The sequence below is a fragment of the Propithecus coquereli genome, unplaced genomic scaffold (assembly GCF_000956105.1).
Source record: "Propithecus coquereli isolate 6110/MARCELLA unplaced genomic scaffold, Pcoq_1.0 Scaffold29, whole genome shotgun sequence".
NCBI classification, from domain to species: Eukaryota; Metazoa; Chordata; class Mammalia; order Primates; family Indriidae; genus Propithecus; species Propithecus coquereli.
The window spans coordinates 5,138,102-5,145,389 of NW_012148507.1; positions in this window are offsets into that span (position 1 = coordinate 5,138,102).

Genomic DNA, 7,288 nt, shown 5'->3' on the forward strand with positions numbered 1-7,288 from the left:
CTACTCTATTAAAAATTTTCATTGAAGGGTATCAAGGGAAAACAATCCTCTGTTCCTACCTACCTCAAATCCCCCTTTTAAATTCATGGAGAAATACAAGGTTCTCATACAATTCTAAAATTTGCTTAAATAATGCAAGGAACATTGTAAAATACCACTAGACATTTACACATTTCTATTTGATTCTATAATGACAACTTATCACTGATAAAATTAGAGAACATGGGCTACATAAAGTGACAGAGAAGCATATATTATCTAGTCCTTATAAGTTGCGTTTCTGAATTTACACGTTTTCCCTGTATTGTGCATTTTACAAAACTGTAAGAAGACAACTACCCTCTGGGCTCATAAAAGTTGGCCAGCTAAAGTAATGTACCTATGAGGAAATGAAAAGGATTAATGTCTTATTTGCTTTTCATGAATAATACTAATTTGCAGAGATATTTCATTTCACATCTTCAAAACACTTGACAAACATTTAGTAATTAATTAATTAAACAGAAGACCCCATGATGAGCTTAATTGGAGCCCCCCCCCAAGGACAGACAATACTTCTTGGTTCAAGCAGGTTTTGAAATAACAAGAATAACCTTTCTTGTGATATTTGACTGCCAGTTCGAGCCCGGAAAGCACCTGGGTGCATGACAATTAGATCTTTTTAAAAAGGTCAATTGGATTTTGTGTAACCTCCAAAATGAGAGGTTAAATTTTTTTTTATCTCCTCTGTTCCCATTGCTTTTCATGCTCACACACACACACACACACATACACACATACACACACGAATAAACAACTGGCTTAATCTGCCAAATAAAAATCCTCCCTCCTACTTGAAAGACTATGCCCAGAACCAAATTTATGACAAATGATATCGTATTAACATCCAACAAAACCGACATAGGAAGACATCGTTTTAAAGAAAAAATAACTTGATTTACTCCTGTAAATTAATATTGAAACTAGTAGTTATTATCTATGAAGACAATCTCTTCTTTTTCTGACTCTTAGGAGAAAAATTAACTAAGAACAGTAACCAATTTTATCTACAAAAGAGAGGTCTCCCCATTGACAAAAAGTAAAATGTAAGTTCTTTATCACTCATTGTTTTTGTTTGTACTTGACTAAAGGCTTAAAATGAAATAATTTCTTAATAAAAAGAATCTCATTTCAAAGCTCAGAGAGAAAAAATGATATATGCATTTTCATGGCCAGTCTATAAATCTTATGTTGCTGAACTTTCCTAGTATCTTGTAAGCACCTCAAAGTGACCCACTAAAGCAACATAACAAGAAAGGTGACCCGGTAACACTGTCTTCTCTTCGCTTTAGAATCTTCCCTCTTAGTAACAAAAGACTTTCAAAGAGAAGAGGGTAGACTGAGTCTATGATGAATGTAACAACCATTTTTTAATCCTATCATAATTCAAACAAAGTTTCAGAATTGTCTTAGACAGTATTAATACTACTAAAAAAAACAATACTAACTATTCACCAATTATTTTTGATTAAAAATAATATTAGCTAGCCTGATCACTTTTTCCATTGTTTATACTTGTTAAAATTGCTTTAGAATTAGCTATTTCTGAAATTCAACTTTCTCATTCAGAACATGAAGATTTGCTACAATCGGGTTGAAATTATTAAAGGAAAAATGTGGTCATTGCTCTGAGAAAGATTCCAAAAGAGAGAGTTCAAAAACAAAATATTGACAATTTAGATAGGGTTATATTTAAAAAGGGATCTTAATCATTTGGGGAAGTTTTCTATGCACTTAGTCTAATGATGTCGTCTTTTCTGAAAAAAGTCATATAATTTGCCTCTCCAGTTTATAATCCATACTTTGAAAAGTTTTTCCATCATACATAATTCCCGTTTTTAACTCAGAGGTGTCCAGATTTGTTTCACACAACTGGCTCTCCGGGCAATGTCACAAGTAAAGTCGGGGTCACTTACATGAGATGGTGCCACAGTGACTCCTGCACCATGTAGAATAAGATGAGCTTTAAAGACAAAGCTAGTTTATTACATTCATTATGTGAAAACACAAGTCAATTGTCTTCGATGTTTATATATTTAAAAATACATCTGGGATGGTCTGTTTTGGGTCCCAGGATACTTTCTGCATCTTTCAAACCAGCAATGCAAAAAAATAAGATCTTTTCTTCAGTAGGAAGTCTTCCTCTGTAATGCACTTTAAGAGAAATTATGAAGCTCAGGTGACTAAAGAGATAAAGGTGATGGAGAGACAGGAGGTGTTCAGGGTCAAGGTATCTGATAAAGACTTTCACAATTCTTTCACCTATGATGCAAATTCAAAATTACCAATGTTATTATGGTAAATTGTTAGGAAAACTGTATAGGAGCACCAAGAACACAAGGAAAACAAAAAAGAAAAGGGACATTCCTGTTTATAGCTTTTGCTGTTGTTTTTTAGTTTTGTTTTTAATTTAGCAACTCTCCTTTATACATAAACATGAGATTATGGAAAGAACAAAACAAGAAAAAAGATGGATGAACACATTCGAAAAGTTAACAATGCTAAATGGGTATTAGTATGTGTTGTTTTTTGTTTTTGTTTTTGTTTTTTTTGACTTTTATTGTTCTGCTGTCCTCCAAAGGTAGGCTGTTTGATGTTGGGAACGCTTCTCTGTAACCTCTTTCTGTGCTAATACAGATCCAGTCCATCTCTGCACAGCAGTGGTTAGTATTCACTGGGTATCCGTGAATATCCATCAAACTGTACGGATTAAATTATTAGTTTCTGTTGCTGAGAATCTGGTTCTCATTCTTTCTATTCTTCTCTGCCCCTACCTCCCACATTATTTAAGAAATTCTAAACTAATTATTCAATTTCAGCCAATACAGAGTCTAAATTTCATAGTTTTATTATCTTTGTTATAAGCTTTTTCAGCCCCACTTCAAAGGCAGTTAAAAGATTGGCATCAACACTAAATTGTACAGCAAGGACACGTGGAACAAAACTCTTTTTCATGCTCCTCAGCATTGAACCTGATTTTTCTTATCTGTCCAGATTATGCAAAATTAACCGATTCTTTGAAATAGCAGTGAGATATTGTTTCCTTCAGTTAAGAAAAATGATTCAAAGGAATGTAACTGATCTTTCAATATATTTAGAGAGTAAAAATGTAGGGAGACTTCAGAGGGATAACAGAATCCCTCATTCTACTTCTTACTGCCTTTCTATTTGATTTATGGACAATCTCTAAGATTTTTTTTTTTTTTTGGTAAAAAAAAGAAAAGAAATCTTATAGGAAGGAACAAACAGAATCTCTTTCAGATTCCAAGAAACTACCAGAAATAATATAGCACCAATAGTGCTAACACTGTTTGGTAGCTGCATTGGGTGATTCAGTTGCCCAAAGCATGCTTGCCACCACATATTTAGCTGTTCAATAAATGCACTATAGATTTCATTAACATTCAGCCAAATCCAACATCTGGTATTTATTCCAGTAAACACCATACCACCATGCTCAATCTCTCTCCCTTTCTCTCTCTTACACACACCATTACATGCACACACACCCACTCGCACATACAATTTCATTATTCTACATGTTTAGCCACAACCCTCCTTCCTTGTACTACTCATATATACATATATGTATGCATCATCTATATTAATGTATATTCAGACATATTCAGATTTCAAAACAATACAAAACTATGATCCTTTATGATTACAGAAGAAAAGAAAACTTACCAAAGGACCTGGGCAAAGGTGCTTATGGTTGGTGTTGTTAATTAAGAGGTATATTTCACTCCTGATCCCCCAAGATATGACTACCAGCCAGCACAGAAATTCAGAAGAAGAAAGTGAAGGATTTTGTTCCAAATCCTTTATTCAGCACTGGGGAATATCAACGAACAACAACAAAAAAGACCTGCCCTCCAGGGAGCTTCTAGGGGAAGGGGAAAATAAAAAATAAACAAAGTAAATAAATATTATCCTGTGTTAGAATATAAATGTTTAGAAAAATAAATCTGAGTAAAGGGGATTGGAAGTGCTAGGGGGTTCCTTAAGAGGAAATGGAAGTGAACACATTCTTGAAGAAAGTCATGGAGAGAGTCATCTGATATTGGGGGGAAGAGAATTGCAGACATAATCGCGACCATGATCAGTCACGCACATTGTGGTGCACAACCTGAACAACCCTACGTGGTATCTCTTCCAGCAACTGAAAAATGCTGGGGTGACAGCGTGCCCAGCAAATTCATGAGAAAGGGAGATGATTGCAGCTGGAGCAGAGACAGCAAAATGGAGAATAGGGAGAAATAAGGTGAGAGGAGGAATGGAAATCCAAATGAGTTTGAATTTCCCTTTTATTATCCATTGTGATTGCTTTTATGTGAGGACCCCATGGGTAGAAGCCATGCTGAGAACCTGAGCCCATCCAGAGGGAATCTTACTGATGGTCCGTCCCTACCCTGGGCTACCCTCAGGTTTTGACCGGCGTCCTAACGACCCCAGAAGATCAGGAGATAGCATGATGGCATGACATGAGCACGTAGTTTTGTATCAAAAGAAATTGTTTTGAGTTCTGGCTCCATCACTTACTAGACGTGGGACCTTGTGTTAGTTTCTTAATTTGATGTCAACTCAATTCAGCAAGTGAACATTGCTTCTTAACAAATAATCTAATATGATAGGACCTAAAATAAAAGAAACATGCTTGGAGCTTTAAGCCTCAAGCAGCTTTCAGTCTAGATTGGAAGTCTGCAAAACTTTCTTGCTAAAGGTCTAGATGGTAAATATTTTAGACTTAGCGGGCCATTTGTTCTCTGTTTGAACTACTCAACTCTTTCCTTGTAACACAGAAGCAGCCAAAGAAAACATTAAATGAATGGGTATGGCTGTCTTCCAATAAAACTTAATTTACATAAACAGGCAGCAGGCCAGATTTTGCCTGCAGGCCATAGCGTACAACCCCTGAGCTAGAGAAGCACCGTACAACAGACTTTTCTGGGATGATGGAAGCGTCCTGTGTCTACATTGCCAATTACAGCTGCCAATAGCCACATGTGGCTGTTGGACTCTTGAAATGTGACTAGCGTAACCAAAGAACTACATTTTAAATAATTTTGATGAAGTTTCATTTAAATAGCCACATGACACTACATTGGTCTAAAGGAAAAGACAGGCACAGGAAAACACAAAAGACTACTGTATATTTAAAATTGCCAAAAGTCTTGTTAATGCAAGTAAGAAGTAACTAGCCCTGACTAGGAGTTTAACTGAACTGCGCTTCAGGGACCAAGCGACATTTTAAAATCTTAAGAAATGAGTACACTTTGATAAGCTTTCTAACTGTACTTGTAAAATCAAAACAGAAATTATCAAAGCTGCAATAGAGACTTTTAAAACACATTTTTGCTTATAGCGATGATACTCCACAACTGAAAAGTGTTTTGAACTTAGAGTCACTTGTTTGGTCCTCTGCAGCTGTCCAAGAGTACTACAGAGCAATTGAATAAGGATAGCCTTTAAGACCAGGAAAAGCTGACTTAAAGCTTTATTCTGCCTCTCATTTATCACGTGAGTTTAGAGAAGTCCCTTTAGCATCCTGAGCAGTAGTTTTCTCATCTTTAAAAAAGAAAAGGTAGGCCGGGCACGGTGGCTCATGCCTGTAATCCTAGCACTCTGGGAGGCCGAGGCGGGAGAATCATTTGAGCTCAGGAATTCGAGACCAGCCTGAGCAAGAGTGAGATCCTATTTCTACTAAAAAAATAAAAAGAAATTAACTGGAAACTAAAAATATATACAAAAAATTAGCCGGACATGGTGGCGCATGCCTGTAGTCCCAGCTACTCAGGAGGCTGAGGCAGAAGGATTGCTTGAGCCCAGGAGTTTGAGATTGCTGTGAGCTAGACTGATGCCACAGCACTCTAGCCTGGGCAAACAGAGTGAGACTCTGTCTCACAAAAAAAAAAGAAAAGAAAAGAAAAGAAAAAGAAAACGTAATACTGATCTCTTAGGTCATTTGTAAAAATCAAAGATGATTCAGTTATAATTTTATACTTAAAATGCTAAGAACTTGGGATTCAGGTACTGAGTTATTACTGAATCATTGTTATGCCATAAACATTAATTTCAATCAATTTTCACAATCTGGATAAGGAAGAACAGGCATTATCATCTTCTCTTTTTTAAAATGAGATTTTTTTGTGTGGATGTGTCCAGGTATCTTGCCCAAGACCACATAGCTCATAAATGGTACAGCCAAGCTCAGAAGGCTCTTATACCTATCCCAGAGCTTTTTATACTACCTGTTATCAACTCCCCTTGTCAAGGCAAGAAATATGTGGAATATCAGCTCCAGATGGAAACTGTCCTCTAGGTGGGTTATAAGAGATATTCAGGCTAATGGGGATGTGTCCAACTAGTCGATTATATTTACTAGTCAGATTTCCTGTTTTGGTATAAAATCTGTCCAGATTTCACTTATTTGAATAATTTTTACAAGATATTTCCATCTGTATAATCATTAATCAGTGCCACAGTCTAGAGCAATGAATCTTGATATTTGAAAGCATTATGCAAAACAAGCCAAAGATGCTAATACAGAGGGTCTTAAATCCTAAGCTCTCTTCCACACGGCTTGGTGCAAAGCCGTGTCCTTTCTAACAGCTTATGTTTAATTTATATTTTCAAAGGGAAGCAATGAACTGCTTAAAATAGAAGTGATTTCATTCCGTGCCATCTCTAACCCCACCCTTCTTCCTAACGCTCACAAACGCAGGCACTGAGCAACACAATAATCTTTCTTATTTCCAAATTAAAAAGTAATACAATGACATAAGTAAGTGCAAGCCTGTGTTTTCTTTCCTTGCATCAGAGTGGAACCTAGATCTGTAACAATATTAAGCATATATGTTGAAAAGTGGGAAATTTTCTGTTTGACTTACTCCACCCTCTCATTCTACCCATTTTTAAATTTCATTTGTCAAACAGGATTCTCCAATTCGAACATCCCTCTGGGTGTGTGTGAAAGGAAACTAACTGGTAGTCTTTAAGATACTGATGTTATGTCCCACGGAAATGATGAACTGCAAGTGGAGGAAGCTACCTAGCTCAGAGATCAGACCAATTGAATTAGATCTTCTCTTTCCAAACCTGACACCAAACTCCTCCATCAGATAGGGTATAGCTAAACATTGCTGGCCGGGCGTGGTGGCTCACGCCTGTAATCCTAGCTCTCTGGGAGGCCGAGGCAGGCAGATTGTTTGAGCTCAGGAGTTCGAAACCAGCCTGAGCAAGAGCGAGA